Here is a 17,214-nt window from a genome sequence, read left to right as displayed (position 1 = left end):
ATGAGCAGCAAGTGTTGTTTTAAGGAGGGCGGCTGCAGGAGGACAGAGACTGATAAAGAGAATGGACAAAGTGGTGGCATGAATCCCTTCGCGCCTGAAAGTTACCCGTCGTCCCAACTCTACCTCAATGGTGTTGTAAAACTCCGATTGGGGGCAAGACCCATCAGATGATGAATGTGAGAAGATACCGTGTTCGAATCCACAGACACGAGGTACTGTGGTGTTTCTCCTTGTGGTGAAACTCCGATCGGGTGGAAGACCCATCAGATGATGAATGTGAGAAGATACCGTGTTCGAATCCACAGACACGAGGTACTGTGTTGTTTCTCCTTGTGGTGAAACTCCGATCGGGTGGAAGACCCATCAGATGATGAATGTGAGAAGATACCGTGTTCGAATCCACAGACACGAGGTACGGTGGTGTTTCTCCTTGTGGTGAACAGTAACTGGAGACAAGGGAAAGAAAAGGGAGCTGATCCGCACTGACTGGACCAGCCCGGAGTAAAATACTATGAACATCACTAAATAGGAAAATGACAAACAGAGAGGAGGATGGAGAAAAGGGAGCTGATCCCCTCTGAATGGACAATCCCGGAGTAAAACACCGTGAGCGTCACTAAATAGGAAAATGAGAAACAGCGAGGAGGATGGAGAAAAGGGAGCTGATCCACTCTGACTGGTCCAGCCCGGAGTAAAGCACCGTGAGCGTCACTAAATAGGAAAATGAGAAACAGCGAGGAGAATGGAGAAAAGGGAGCTGATCTATTCTGACTGGAACACCGTGAATATAATCAGATAGAAGAATGAGACCGAATGGAGAGAATGAAAATTTAAAAAAAGGAAGAACGGGTGGGACACGAGTGACCCGTCACCGACAGTTCCCTTGTTCTACAGAGCGACCATCCGTGTGAACAGCTGAACTGATCCTTACATATTACATATCTGATGACGGGCACATTTCATCTCTACAGGGTAGACAGCGAGTGAACTATATCACCACTAAACGCATGCGCATTTCAGAGAGCTCAGTTGTTAACCGTGATTCCACATATCGGCAGGTGGATAGATTAAGGAGGAAACATGGTGTTTGACTTGATCCTACTGCAGAAATCAACTTGTCGCTCTATGGTTTAACGAATGTAGATAACCGTTTCAGCGGGTGTTTCACCGCGTTCATCAGACAGCACGGAGTATTGTGATCGGTCTGGGACACCTCATTAAGAAAGGTGGTGCGGGTATTGGATAAGGTCCAGAGGAGGCTCACGGGAATGATTCAGGGAATACAAGGCTGAACGGATGAGGAGAGTTTGAAGATTCTGAACATGTACTCGCCTGAGTTCAGAACAAGGAGGGTGGATTTATGGAAATCTATCGAATACCCAAAGGACTAGATGGAGTAACTGTGGAAACAGGACCAGAGGGCACAGCGTCAGTACAGAAGGACGTCCACTTAGAGTAGAGACGCTCAGCCAGATGGTGTTGAACCTGTGTAATTCGTTGTCATCGACGGCTGTAGACGCCAAAACACTGAGTATACTAAAGCGTGGATTGGTTGGTTCCTGGTTAGTCTGGATGCCACGTCACGGGGAGAACGCGGGAGAATGGGGTTAAGAGTAGTTTTAAATGAGCCATGATAGAATGGGAGAGAAGACTCGGTCGGCCGAGAGGACTACTCCTGCTCCTGTATGTAATGGTCTGATCACACTGGAAATGATGGAGGATCGAGCTGGAATATGGAGCTGGAGGTGATAAAAGATAGAAGGCGACAGATAAAGCTAATCAGGTGGGGGAGGGGCGGGATGAATGGAAAAAGTCGTGTCCCCATTATTCTCCTCAGCAGCGCTGCGGTGTCTATAAAGAGTTCTGTTTATTCAACTGGTGTCTTTTTGAAGGTCTATAAAACACAGACTGCTCTGTTTATTGAACAGAAGTGTCTTTTTGAATGTCCAAATTACGGCTTTGAGGGCTCTAACATGTTGGCATGCCATTCAGTTTGTGTTCAGGTCTACTGACCTCTTCAGTCCTGGCGGTGTCTCTCCAGGACGTCACAGACACGCGGTCAGTATGCCGACTGGAGAGTTTGTGACGATCCCATCGGAACTGATTCACGTCCTTCTCCGTCTGCAGATCTGCCTCGATTTGATTCCCTGCTGCGTACAGACTCACATTCACAAATCTTTAAAACGCACCTTCTCAGTTGTTTGGCAGCGGCTATCTGCTTATGTGTAGCAGCTGGGGGAAAATAGTTTACTTCTCTTCCACCCGCTCCTGTAACAGCCAGAAAAGAAAAAAGATCTTGAGATAGGATATGGTAACATATACGGACTTTGATGATAAACTCACTTTGAACCGGTGATTTCTAACGTATCCTGAGATTGGAATAACATAGGGATTCGTGTTTTAATTGGAGATCGTTTAATAACTTGTCTTAATTTGATTTTTCGCAAACGCACAACTGAGTAGTTCATCCCGTGGTTGTACACTTCGGCTCTTGATGGAAAATTCACAATTTAATATGCAGAATAGGGGTTGGGTATTTAGAAGTAAATGTAAAATTGTGCTCGGATATTCAGGCACAGCCCGTGGTCGATGATTAAGGGGTATTATTATAGGCGAGTTGAAATATGAACGTCACTGCTGTGTCCGAGTTGGGATAGGAAATGTAACGGCAGTGTTAGTTTAGTGAGGGAAGTTCTGAATGAGCAATGGGATGATCTGTGCGGATATTCATGGACCTGATAGAAACATTTCTAACACGATTGCCGATATTGAGGGAGAAGCCTTGTCCTGTGGTCAGTGACCGGTCTGAATACACAGTGACAATACCAGAGCGTCAGTGATGCACCACCAGCAGTCGCGATCGCTCTGTTTACTCCATGTTGAAGTGATAGGACAGATCACTCGTTTTTCTACTCTGATTCAGTGAATAAAGCGATAACCTGTTCAACCTATTCTTATAGCTCTGTCATCAACACCCCGCAACAGTCTCGTAAAATCTCTATGAACTCATTCAATCTTATTGATATCGTTCCTTCAGAAAGGTGACCAGATCTGCATACAATACTCCAAATTCGGACTCACCGACGTCATAAAACTTCAACATAACATCTCATCACCGATACCCAATACCTTAACTTCTGAAGGTCAATGTACCAAATGCCCTCTTTACGGCCCTGTCGAACTTTGATTCCACTTTCGAGAGATTATGGATCTCCATTCCCAGATCCCCCTGTTCCACTGCACTGATCGCTCCCCAACATTCAACGTGTTAATCCTCCTAACGCAACAGCTCGCAGTTCCCTGAATGAAATTACATCGACCACTTCTCAGCCCATTTTACCGGCTGTTCCAATGACTCTGAATGACTTTGATAGATTTGGGGAAGTCAGGAAAGTTTGAAAGACACGCCAATGGCATTAGGGCTGTGCTAAGTCTGAACGAACGCGCAGTTCCAGAGTTTACAGTCTCTCAATCCCTATCGGTAAAACACCAAAGTATGTGCGCTGTATTTCCCCCGCGTTTCTTTCGCATTGGAATCCGGCGACGTGTCTGTCCACGCCTTCCCCCTCGACCAAACCGAGGCTTTATAAAAAACTACAGCAATTGCATCCCACATTGCGGACTGACATTCGCATTTGCACCAAGCTAACACCGACTTTTCAAGCTCCGGTTAACACTGAGATTGCAAGATGTTTCTGGAATCCTTGGTCTCGGTCACCGATACCCGGGACACGATCTCCAGTCTCGAACTGCGAACTGGGGGAACTGGACCACTGAACAGGAGAGGTTTCGGGAACACAGAATCGCACGCTGGAGCGGGGCAGTGCATCCGCACCAGGTGGACGGTGGGCCTTGCAAGACAGAACTGTGGGTCACCAGGGCGGCGCTATCTACACTGACAAACGTAGGTCGTTCCACTCGGGAAGAGAGGGGAATATACACTGGTGAATGCAGAAAACAGAAACGATTGAAAGGGTCGTCAGTTGAGCTGGAGTGAGGAATCATGCGCGATAGTAAAGCGAGTGACGAATGAGACGAACACGTATTTACACGGGTCCCCTTTGGTGCAGAGTTTGCCTGCAATGAGTGGTGAATTAGTTGAGCCAGGCAGGGAAACATCATTACTTCATGACATCCTCGCAGCAATGAGAGCCAGGGGATATTTTATCGCGTCCTTCAGTTGCTCCCTGAACTTGGTCTGGGTGACGGTGTAATGAGCCGTGTTTCTGCAGCAGCTCAGAAGCTGCAGCATCGAGCCCAGTTCTCGCAGAGAATCCGGAGGAAGATTCGCCGCAGAGGCAAATGACAGTCGGGTCCACAAAGAATACACAGTGAACGGTCCCCACAGCAGGACGAAATTGCCAGAAATGATCAGCAGTAAAACGAGGGATTTCCTGCGGCTCTGCATCATCCGGGTCCCCGGCACCCTGTCACTTGTCAGCACACCGGAGTCTCCTGCGCCCTCTGCTGGTGACTAAAACATGCCGGACGGTTAATGCGTTTGTCAGGAGAACCAGCAGGAATGGGATTACAGGGTGAGAAGGTAATAAAATAAGTCTATTGGCATTGATACAGAAAAAGACAAATAATACACGTTGTCCATACAAATAAAAGGAGCAATTATCCATGTATAATGCCCTGACAGCCGAAAGTACCAGTAAATGTTCTTTAAACAGCTGATCACAGTCACTGTCCCCAGAATCACAGCCGCAGTTTTCCCGGTGCAATATTTTGTTTTCAGCTCCTGGCAACAAATGGCCACAAACCGGTCAAAGGTGAAAGTGACGGTGAACCAGACCGAACAATCGGTGGCGGCGTAAAGCAGGACGGCGTGGATTTTACACACTGGTGCATCTGTAGGCCAGAGGATAAGTTCCATTGGCGCGTAAGTATACGGAATCTTGCTCAATATCAGGTCCAGGACAAGGACCATAAGATCCGCCGCTGCCATGGCAACCAGGTAGAGAGTGACAACTCTGGAGAGACCGCATTTTCCTCTGGACAGGATTAAAATCGTCACCAGGGTCACTGCGAGGAGGAGAAAAATAATATTCAAGTGACACACATCAGGAAGCGATTTCTGTTAAGAATCTGTCCGATTTGTGGCTAGTGTGTAGATTTGTGGCTGGCGCTTAGTCAATAGGGCAGTTGGCTGCGAGAATATTGCGGATTCGGATTATATTTCCAAATATTTGTGTTTGGAAAATTAATTTGCATTGTAAACACAAGGTCTGGAAGCAACTTGATTCGGCAGCTGATGTTCTTGAGGGAGATGAAGCGACAGGAAAGAAGCAACGTTTCAGAGGCAAAATATCAAAGGTCATGACATGATGTGTGCAACGTTTGGACAGAGTTTACCGGTTACATCACCGACCTGCGCAGTGCCGGGAGTCACAGGGAACAGCATCGCTACAGAATTTGAATCTTTCAAAATGTCTTATCTGCATTGTGCGACAGCAGCAATGATTTCAAATGGGCGATAAACATTAGAAAACAGTTTAATAGTGTTGCATAGTTGAGCTTTAGAGAGAGACTTACCGGGAAGAGTAACGATAGCGAGGACAGGGAAGTAAATCATTTGAATTATTATTAATGCATACGTAATTCGATGGTCTAGGGTCATCCATTCATAATTAACAATGATAAACTGAGCAGCCCAGAAGAAATTCTTCGGAATTTCTATCACTCTCCACTCTGCTGTTCCCGGACTCTGATCCATTCCGGAACCAGCAAACCTTCCTTCTGCAGCGCGCTCTCTCTGTCCCGCTGTGTGGATCGGCGAATCACTGTGAGTGCCGGAGCGGCTGTTCAGTGAGAGCTCAGTGATTCAGATGCTTATTAATAGGAGAGGGAAACTCCCTTGTGACGCTGAAAACCTCCGTGGAAATGACGGTATCGGCATTTAATGAAATGACACATGCAGTTAACCCTTTTTGCATACCTGAACAGCAGGTGTGGGGAGGTGTTGTCAAATAATATCGATGTATGAAGTTTTATATGTTCACAATTTATTTATAAAATATTCAGTAGATTTCTTAAAAAAAAACTGAGAGTAAAATTCGAAGATAAGGTTAGAACAAAACGTGCAGATTCTATCATTAAGCTCATTTAAAGAAAAGCGCTATATGTTTCAAAAGCTGACTTTTGAATATTGTGATCGAAAAGCAGGTTGGCATGAGTACATAGAACATAGAACTCCGTACACAGTATTTGGCTTAAAGAGAGAGAAAGTGAGAGCGAGAGAGGGACAGAAGCGGAAGAGCCGGGGGAGGAGAGAGAGAGAGAGAGACTGAGAGAGAGAGTCAGATAGAGAGGCAGAGAGAGACAGTAAGAGACTGACAGAGGGAGGGAGAGAAGGAGAGAGGGGAAAGGGAGAGAGGGACAGAGAGCGAGAGCGAGAGCGAGAGAGAGAGAGAGAGAGCGAGCGAGCGAAGAGCATTATTATTCCTTGCCGTCCGTCTTTCTGCTCCTTTTCAAGTGTTTCATGGCCAATTTTCATATCATCATAATACAGTAGAATGTCCATGAAACATATGGGGTAGAGTTTCTGAATTACAAAACCTTTTGCATTGGGACAGTTCCATTCTTTTGACCTCAGGACTCCGTGTCCAGTGGCACAAACTGACCTCTTTCTTGGTTCCAGTGAAGAACCATGAGTTCATCTGTGTCTTGACATGTCCTTCGCTCTCCGCGGAGCGTTGCAGTACCGGACGCAAACAGATATTCTCATGATCAAAATCACGTTTATTAACACCGGCATGTGCCGTGATATTTGTTAACTTAGCAGCAGCAGGTCAAAGCAAACCATAACATAGCAAAAGTAGATAAATAAGTAAACTAATTACATTGGGTGTAGAGTGAATTTAAAAAACTTGCAAAACAGAAATATTACATGATAAAAATGTGAGATAGTAAGCACCTGCTCAATGTCCATTTAGGAATCGGATGACAGAAGGGAAGAAGCTGTTCCTGAATCGCTGAGTGTGTGCTTCAGGCTCCGGTACCTCCTCCCTGATGGTAGCAATGGGAAGAAGGTATGCCCTGGGTTATAGGGGTCCTAAATAATGGACGCTGACACTTTCCAAGATGATGTCCTGGGAAGTTTAGAGGCTATTACCCAAGATGGAGCTGCCTAAATTTCCGACACTCTGCAGCTTCTTTCGGTCCTGTGCAGTAGCACCGCATTCCACCACCCTCAACAACCCTCCATACCAAATCTCCTCAAACTAAAAATGATGTATAGTCTCTGTCTTGCCGTCTTTATTGCTGCATCGATATGTTGGGACCAGGTTAGGTCCTCAGATAAGCAGACACCCAGGAACTTGAAACTAGTCCTCTCTCCACTTCTGATCCCTCTGTGAGGATCGGTATCTGATCCTATGTGTCGCCGTTCCTGAAGTCCACAATCAGCTCTTTCGTCTCACTGACGTTGAGTGCCAGGTTGTTGCTGAGACGTCACTCCACTAGTTGGTATATCCGTTCCTGTGCGCCCTCTCGTCTCCATCTCATATTCTACCAACAATGGTTGATTCGTCAGTAAGGTTATAGATGGTATTTGAATCACGTCTAACCACACAGTCATGGGTGTACAGAGAGTAGAGCAGTGGGCTAAGCACACAGCCCAGAGGTGCACCAAAGTTGATCTTCAGCGTGGAGGAGATATTTTCACCATTCCGCACAGATTTTCGTCTTCCAGTTAGGAAGTCGAGGATCCAATTGCAGACGGAGGCACAGAGGGCCAGGTTCTGTAATTTCTTAATCAGGATTGCGGAATGATGGTGTGAATGCTGAGCTATTGTCACCAAACAGCATCCTGCACAGGTGTTCGTATTGTCCAGGTGGTCTAAAGCCGTATGAAGAGCCATTAGGATTGCATCTGACATTGACCTGTTGTGGCGATAGGCAAATTGCAGTGGGTCCAGTTACTTGCTGAGGCAGGAGATAACCCTGGTCATGACCAACCTCTCAAAGCTTTTCATCACTCTTGATGTGAGTGCTACCGGGCGATAGTCATTAAGGCAGCTCACATTATTCTTCTTAGGCAATGGTATATTTGTTGTTGTTTTTGAAGCAGTGGGAATTTCCGCCCGTAGCAGTGAGAGGTTGAAAATGTCCTTGACAACGCCCACCAGTTGGTTGACACAGACATTCACAACCTTACCAGGAATTCACAACCTTACCAGGAATTCCATCGAACCATTCCCCTTGCGAGGATTCACTCTCTTTGAAGACAGCCTAACATCGGTCTCTGAGACGAAGATCACAGCGTCACCGGGTGCAACAAGGATCTTCACAGCTGTAGTTATATTCTCCCTTTCAATGCGCTCAGAGAAGGCGTTGGTATATTTGGCAGTGAAATGTCGCTGCCATTCATACTTCCGGGTTTCGCTTTGTAGGAAGTCATGTCTTGTAAACTCTGACGGAGTTGTCGTACATCCGATGTCGCCTCCAACCTCCTTCGAAGTTGTCGCTTCGCCCTCCGCAAATCATACCTGGTTTTCTGGTACAGGCCCAGGTCGCCAGAATTAAATGCCACAGATCTAGACTTCAGCAGACGACGTACTCTCTAGCTCATACACGGCCTTTGGTTTGGGATTGTACAGTAATTCTGTAGGAACATACTCATCCACACAGGTTTTAATGGAGTCCGTAAGAACTACACCATTCTCATCCAGGTTGGAAGATGAATCGCTGGATACAGTCCAGCCCACCGATCCAAAGCCGTCCTCTGGGCGCTCCTGCGCTTCCCTGGTCCAAACGTTCTTGGTCCTCACTACTGGCGCTGCGGTCTTCAGTCTCGGCATATACTCAGGTAGCGGAAGTACAGCCAGGTGATCAGACTTCCCGAAGTCAGGGAGTGGGACCACACGGTAGTTGGTGGTGTAAGAGTGGTCCAGTGGGTGGTTTCCTCGGCTACCACAAGCGATCTGTTGATCGTAATTGCTTGGTGATTTTGTCAGACTGGCCTGGTTAACATCCCCAGGACGCCGGTGAAGGCGTTAGGGGGGCGCTGTTTCGTGCATGTTGATCCCATTGCTCCTTCCTTATGCCACTGAAAGTCGGGTTCACACCTATTAAATTTTTGACTGAAATGTCTGTTCTCTCTCTTCTCTCTAACAACCTGGTAACTAGTGGAGTGATGGTCATTGGTCCCAAACAAATTCCCCACCGAACAGGAGCGACGTGAAACGTCTCGTCCCCTCACAAGTGATCGAGTGTAACGGCCTGACTCTCAGTATCGTCTTCATTTCACTTCTCAAAGCGGTCCCGGATTCATATAACACATTTGACCCGATCTACATTGGTGACACTTCGACGGTCTTGGCAATACTTTGGAGGAATTCTTCAAGTATTGCTACTACTTCTATTATTATTGCTTTTATAGCGATTATTATTCGTATACCTATCTCCGAATTCCACACGTATTCTCACCTCTATTTCCTGCGCACGACCGGGTGTCCTGGTGTGCTGTCCCAGGTATTATGGATTGCCCTACCCGCGATACTGGATCGCTCGTCATGTTATTGCCGGCCTCTGACTCTAAAACAGGACGCGATTGTATTTATAGTAATGTATGGCACCTTTTATGAGTTTGCCCTTTAAAGCAAAATTTTGGTGAAAGATGTTTGCCCCGTGATCGTGTCCGCGTCAGTAACCAGATGATAAGCTCCCGCACGGGAGGCTGGTCACGAAGGTTCAGTCGCTCGGCATTCACAATGAGGTAGTAAATGGGATCAGACATCGGCTTTGTAGTGGAAGCCGGAGAGTGGAGGGAGATTGTCGCATCTCTGACTGGAGGCCTGTGACTCCTACAGTGCTGCAGGGAGCAGTGCTGGGTACGTTTTCGTTTCTCGTCTCTAACAGCCATCTGAATGATAATGTGGTTTACTGGAAATCTGCGGGTGACAACCTGATTGGAGGTGTAGAGGACAGCGAGGAAGGTTGCAATGACTTACATCGGGATCCGCACCAGCTGGAGAAATGAGCTGAAAATGTCTGAAGGAATTTGACGCAGACAAATGCGAGGAGTTGCTCTTCGATAGAACTAACCAGGCGAGGTTGAACGGTCGGGCACTGAGGAGTGCGGTAGAACAAAGGGAGCGGGGAATACAGGTCCATAACTTGTTGAAAGTGGCGTCACAGGTAGATAGGGCCGTAAAGAAAGCTTTAGGCACATTGGCCTTCATGTTTCAACGAGTTAAGTACAGGGGATGGGATGTCACTCTGAAGTATGATATATTTTTGAGGAAATTTACAAGGATGTTGCCGGGTCTGGAGTTCATGTTCTTCCGTTGGTTTACAGCTTCTACTGTCGTGATACTTCCCTCATTATTCATCATTGTGCTTTCATTTAATATCAGTTCCGTGTACTTCTTATCACAATAGTCTATGTTCGTTGGCGTGGTTCATCATGTTTCATTTGATGAAAATATGACCTTAGAAGCTTTATCTGACTGTTGTGTGAAGTATTTATATCAACTTCTCTTTATCCTTCTTTTCTAGTTGATGTTAACGTAAATGGGTTCGAGTGCACATGGCATATTCTAAAACTCCTCATTTCAGTCCTTATTTTCCTTTGTAAAGTTTTCCAGATCGGTTTCAGACCGGGATATTATGTGATATGTGTGTTATACTCGTCAATACGTATTATTTTGCTTTTCTCGGCTCAAGCTGATAAAACCAGTGATCCGGGCACACTCATTTCTCAATTGCTCAGAATTTTCAGACTATTCTATTGGTGTTCAGTATTGAGCTTTTCTGGAGATTTACTGACATACTGCTGTGTGAGGATGGTGACGGGTGAGGAGGATGGGGGAGATGGAGGAAGTGAGGCGTGTGGACAGAGGAGAGAAGAGGGCGAGGGAGCTACACACACTCAGACAGGGGATTGGGAAGTTCCATTCTCTCTGACACAAACACAGTCACCAAATTAGCACCATGGGAAGTTTCCCATTCTCGCTCCGTTCGCCAGTTCCTCCTGTTCCCGAGCTGCGGTGCGAGTTTCTGCTGCTCTGAATGGAGCCTTTCACGCGTCGCTGTTCCGTCCACATCTCGTCTCCGATTGACACTCATCCTGACACTCACTGTCTCTCTCTGTATCTCTCCCTCGCTCTCTCTTTAACTATCGCTCTCTTTTTTTGTTCTTACTCTCTGTCTCTCTCTCTCTCTCTCTCTCTCTCTCTCTCTCTCTCTCTCTCTCTCTCTCTCTCTCTCTCTCTCTCTCTCTCTCTCTCTCTCTCTCTCTCTCTCTCTCTCTCTCTCTCTCTCTCTCTCTCTCTCGCTATTATTCATTGGATTTCCATCTCTCTCTCTCTCTCTCTCCCTCTCTCGGTTTTACTCATTGGTCTCTCGGACTTACTCTCTCACTCTCCCCCTTGGGTTTGCTTTCTGTTTACTTTTCTGTCTCTCTCCCGTACTTGTCTGCCTGTCTGAATGCCCCTCTCTTTTTTTTTCTCTCACTGCCTCCAAATCGTTCTCGAAAACAATCCTTCTCTCTCTCCTAGCACTTCCTCCCATGGGAGAGTCTGGGGTTTGGGATTGGGAGAAAGGGACTGCGACATCAGGGAGAAGGCGGACGGGGGGAGAGACAGAGAGACAGACAGACAGACAGAGAGAGAGTGTGTGTGTGAGAGAGAGAGAGAGAGAGAGGGGGAGAGAGAGAGAGAGTGAGAGAGAGAGAGAGAGAGAGAGAGAGAGAGAGAGAGAGAGAGAGAGAGAGAGAGAGTTAGAGAGAGATTTACCCCCACCACACTTCTCACACTCTACGTCACAGTTCAGGTGATGGGGGGAAAGAGAGGGAGACGGCAGAGAGAGAAAAGGGAGACAAAATGCTCTGGGGTAAAGAGTCTGAGGCAGACAGACGGGGGTGAGGAGAGAGTGGAGAAGGACCCTGAAGGAAGAAAACCCTGCCTAATTACCATCAGCAGATACATATCATTGATTCTATGATGGTAATTATTTTATGTTGCTTTTTTGTCTATGCCTGCAAGAAAATGACATGTTCGGTACAGCCTTGTGGGCCGAAGGGCCTATATAGTGATGTATGATTTCTGTGTTTCTCTGTTCTATGATTCTAAACTGAATTTCAGAGCTGTATATAGTGACGTAGATGTAGTTTCATAATACATTTACTTTAAACTTTGAAAGAGAGAGTATCGGGGAGAGAGATAATCTCGGAAGACGGCGAGAGAACGACTGGGAAGGGAGGAGACTGAAACGGGGAGAAAGGCCAGTGAGGGAGAGGGAGAGACCTAGTCGGGAGACAGACCAGGAGGCGATGATGGTTTTACTCATCTTGTCTTCTCTCATCACCTTAACTTTCTCCCCCCCCCTTCCTCAGTTTGATCCCTCCTTCTCACCCCTCCCCCTGCAAACCAGCTCGTACCTATAGACCTCGGCAAGCCCGCGCCCATTCCTGCCTTTGTTTGGCCTCTCTCCCTCCGTTGAGACACTCCTCTCCATTCCATCAGCCCTGACCGCGTCCCAACACCCTGTTCCCCCTTTCCCCGTCCACGCCCCCCCCCTTCCTGCAGCTCGTTTTATTTGCGAAGGAAATAACACCACCCATTCATTCTCCACTATTGAAAAAGTCACTCCCCCACACTCCCCATCCTGTTCCTCCCCACCTTGTCCAATCAGAGCACTTCCTCACGTCCCTTTAAATCCTCTACCTTCTCATCCCATTACTGCCCTTCCCCCCACGTTCCATCACTTCCCTTCCCTCCCAGTCCCATCACTCCCACTCCCTTCCTATCGTTTCACTCCTCCTCACCCCGTCTTTATCTTCTCCATGTCGGCCACCAGTTTGTGACAGGAACTTTCGCCCCTCGCCTTTCCGTCCCCTATTGAGTCAGTGACTTCGCCACGCTCAGTCTCATCAGTCCACTCCTCTTCCTCCCAAACTCCTCTCCCCTCCTCCGCAAAACCCACATGTATATGTGTATGTGTGAATATCTGAGATATACACATTAGTTTATTCAATGACAACACGATGTGAATTAAAACATATATGCAATGCCCAAGACTATATAAAACACAAATTAAAATGCTGTTAGTGCAATCAATAAGACACTCGATCCCGGGATTGCATCCATGGTTGCAATCTTCGCCAGAGATTCTGTGTGCGACAGTGGCCATTGTAAGTCAATGTCTCACTCCATCCCTGGCGGGCACATTAACCAAGGATTCGCCCTTTTTAAATCAGCGCGTCCCTCCCTCTCTTGTGCTCACTTCAACCAAAGCCGCCACTCCCTCCCCAGCGGCCATTTCAAGTGAAGCGTCGGACATCCCACCTCACCCGGTAATTTCCGGAAGTCTCCTGCCTGTTGATAGCGGCTCCCTGACGCCCGCTAATTATGTACAGTATCCCGGAAATCGACGAGAGAGAGAGAGAGAGTGAGAGTGAGAGAGAACCATGGCAGAGTGTTCCAAAGCAAGAAAATACAAAACGTACTTCACCCCAGACTACACTGCAGTGTTCCCCTGCCTAATAGAGGTCAAAAATACTGACAGTGCTGCTCGCTGCACGTCCGCAACAGTGATTTTCTATTGCCCATGGTGGGTTAAATCACTGCTGAAGTGAGTTTAACATGTGTCATTCGTTCATTAGCATAGCTAACGTTATTTAAACTAACTGGCTAGATGCGAAGGAGCTACTCTGTTGCAGACATCCCAGCTTTCCCGGAAGTACCGGGATTCTCCTGCAAATTGATGGCGCTACCTCCCTGAAATGTACTTTTGCAGAGTGGGATTAATTGAATTCAACGAGTCCTTCAGTCCTTCTCCGCCGTTCATTTTATCCAAGGCGTCGCTCCCTCCTTGGTCCCGTTTCAACCCGGCCGAACGGGATGTCCTACATCTCTGCCTTTTCATCAACAAAATTAACGATGCTGACGGCCGTTTTCAATCGACGTCTCACCTCCTCCCTTCCCGGCGCTCACTTTCAACAAGACATCACAACCGGAAACTGCCCCGTCAGACAGTTTAAGCGAAGGAGCGGCCATTTTATGTCAGAGCAATAGATCATTTTACCTCGACCCATTACCCCCTCTCTCTTCACAATCAGCCACTGACTCCATTTCGGCCATTTTATCCGGTGTGACTCTCCCGCTCTGTTGTCTGTCCATCACTCTCTCCCCGTCGGCCATTATAACAAAGGAATCACGGACTATTTTAGATCTGGCCGCCTCTCCCTCTAACTTGTCACCTCCTGGTGTCCATTTTCTCTCGGTGCATCCCTCCCTCCCTCCCTGGAAACCATTTTCAAAGCGCGCCTCACTGCCTCCCTATTGACAATGTTATATCGGGGCGTCACTCTCCCGCTGGTATTAATTTTATATTCTGGTTTTAATCCGGAAACCTATTTTTAATCAGCACATAACTCCTGGTGTTAACTCCCTCCCCCCGTGATAATTTTCAGTCAGTGCACAATCCCCACCCTGTCGGTCATTTTAACTCTGCCTGTCTCTCCCACTCCCTTGTCAGTGTATCACTCCCTCTCTGCCGGTCATGAGGAACAAGGTGACCGCGGCCATCTTAATTCCGCCCCTCGCCCCCGCCATGGGCCCATTGTCACGCAGCCCATCACTTTCTCCCTGGAGACCATTTTCAGTCAACCTTTCACTCCCTCCCTAGTGACCATTCTAAATCCTTCTGTCATTCCCTCCTTATTCACCGTTTTCAGTCAGGAGCCCCTCGCAGGACAGACACTCTCGACCACCCTCCACTCGATTGCGCGGACTGTTTATCACAAATAATAAATATATCCCAAACGATAGAGACCGATCCGACATCCTCATCTCCGAATCCTGCGCGTCATCACTCCGAGTGTCGTGGAGAGAGGAGGATACAGACACCAGGAAACGTGTGCGGTATTATTCCCGCTGTCGACACAGAGAACCGACACCGTGCACGGTAAAATTTTCCGTGTGGAGACAAAGGTCGGGAACCGTGCCTGGCAAAATTTCCAGTTTGGGATATGGAGACCGGGAACCGTGCCCTGTATAAGTTCGTGTGTGCCACCTGGACACCGGGAACCAGGCGTAATGAATGACCCCGTGTTGGGACACTGAAACCATAAACCTCTCTCTCATGCACCCCACCCCATTTGCAGGAAGACCTGCCGAAGGTCCTTCCTTTCGATCGTATCCGCAGTCTCCGCCAGAAGTGAGAGCCTCGTCAGTTTTACAAAGTCGTCAACATCCTCACGACCCTCGACTTTCCTTGTAACTAATAAACCATCGGCGTTCTCGTCAAATTCCCTAAACGCAGCCCTGAGTTCTGTCAAACACGGAATTCAGGAGTGCCTGGAATTTCCAGGTTCAAGAGACACGTTGGAAATGAACTGGAAGGGGTGCCATTGGGAGTCAGATGGTGGCAGTGAATAGAAAGGGGTGGAGCCCAGTTGAAATGTTCGGACGATGGAAACGAATGGGTAGGGGTGCGTCCCGTTGGGAATGCGGATAGTTTGAGTGAATGGGAAGGGGTGTGTGCGGAGGGATATTTACTCTGCGTCTGACCCCGGTTTGTGTGATGGGACGGTATAGAAGGAGATTCACTCTTTGTTTGACCCCGGAATTGTGTGATGGGACGGTGTGGAGGGAGATTCACTCTGTGTCTGACCCCGGTATTTCATCCCCAGTCCCTCTCGTACTAGGGAGTTTAGTGGTGTCACGTCTGATATTACAGTCGATTTTAACTGTCTCCCGGGGGGTTGGGCCGAGAGGGTGTCAGTTAGCCAGGAAGGGGTTTTGGTGGAGATGAGATCCTGGGCATCCGACCTCCCTCAGCCTAGAGCTGAGACGCGACTGTGTCAGTGTGAGGAGCTCCGACCCCCGTTGCAGTGCAGAGGGTGCGGGGGCAGCAGAAAACTCAGATAAAACTGGCACTTTTAAGAACTTTAAAAGTGGATAACTCTCCGGGTCCTGACAGAATATTCCCCAGGACCTTGAGGGAAGTTTGTGTAGAGATAGCAGGAGCCCTGACGGAGATCATTCAGATGTCAATAGAAACGGGGATTGTGCCGGAGGATTGGCGTATTGCTCATGTGGTTCCATTGTTTAAAAAGGGTTCTAGAAGTAAGCCTAGCAATTATAGACCTGTCAGTTTCACATCAGTGGTGGGTAAATTAATGGAAAGTATTCTTAGAGATAGTATTTATAATTATCTGGATAGACAGGATCTGATTAGGAGTAGCCAGCATGGATTTGTGCGTGGAAGGTCATGTTTGACAAACCTTATTGAATTTTTTGAAGACGTTACGAGGAATGATGACGAGGGTAATGCAGTGGATGTAGTCTGTATGGACTTCAGCAAGGCCTTTGCAAAGTTCTACATGGAAGGTTAGTTAAGAAGGTTCAGTCGTTAGGTAATGCTGGAGTAATAAAATGGATTCAACAGTGGCTAGATGGGAGATGCCAGAGAGCAGTGGTGGATAATTGTTTATCGGGATGGAGGCCGGTGACTAGCGGGGTTCCTCAGGGATCTGTTTTGGGCCCAGTGTTGTTTGTAATATACATAAATGATCTGGATGATGGGGTGGTAAATTGGATTAGTAAGTAGGCCGATGATACCAAGGTAGGAGGTGTTGGGGAAAATGAGATGTGTTTTCAAAGCTTGCAAGGAGATTTATGCCGGTTAGAAGTATGGGCTGAACGTTGGCAGATGGAGTTTAATGCTGGGAAGTGTGAGGTTCTACATTTTGGCAGGATTAATCCAAATAGAACATACAGGGTAAATGGTAGGGCATGGAGGAATGCAGTGGAACAGAGAGATCTAGGAATAACAGTGCATAGTTCCCTGAAGGTGGAGTCAAATGCAGATAGGGTGGTGAAGAAGGTTTTTGGAACGCTGGCCTTTATAATTCAAAGCATTGAGTACAGAAGTTGGGATGTAATGTTAAAATTGTACAAGACATTGGTAAAGCCAAATTTGGAATATTGTGTACAGTTCTGTTCAGCGAATATAGGAAAGATATCAATAAATTAGAGAGAGTGCAGAAACGATTTACTAGGATTTTACCTGGGTTTCAGCACTTAAGTTACAGAGAAAGGGTGAACAAGTTAGGTCTCTATTCTTTGGAGCGTAGAAGGTTGAGGGGGGATTTGATCTAGGTATTTAAAATTTTGAGAGGGATAGATAGATTTGACGTGAATAGGCTGTTTCCATTGAGAGTAGGGGAGATTCGAACGAGAAGACCTGATTTGACAGTTAGGG

The 17,214-nt window shown here is 47.3% G+C and overlaps 1 pseudogene; it reads right to left on the bottom strand.

Moving 5' to 3' along the window:
• Window positions 1-17,214, bottom strand: part of LOC132390183 (zinc finger protein 721-like) — a 641,047-nt pseudogene that overhangs the window by 145,843 nt on the left and 477,990 nt on the right.

This window comes from Hypanus sabinus, unplaced genomic scaffold (genome assembly GCF_030144855.1).
Source record: "Hypanus sabinus isolate sHypSab1 unplaced genomic scaffold, sHypSab1.hap1 scaffold_80, whole genome shotgun sequence".
NCBI classification, from domain to species: Eukaryota; Metazoa; Chordata; class Chondrichthyes; order Myliobatiformes; family Dasyatidae; genus Hypanus; species Hypanus sabinus.
This window is presented reverse-complemented; position numbering and strand designations above follow the sequence as displayed.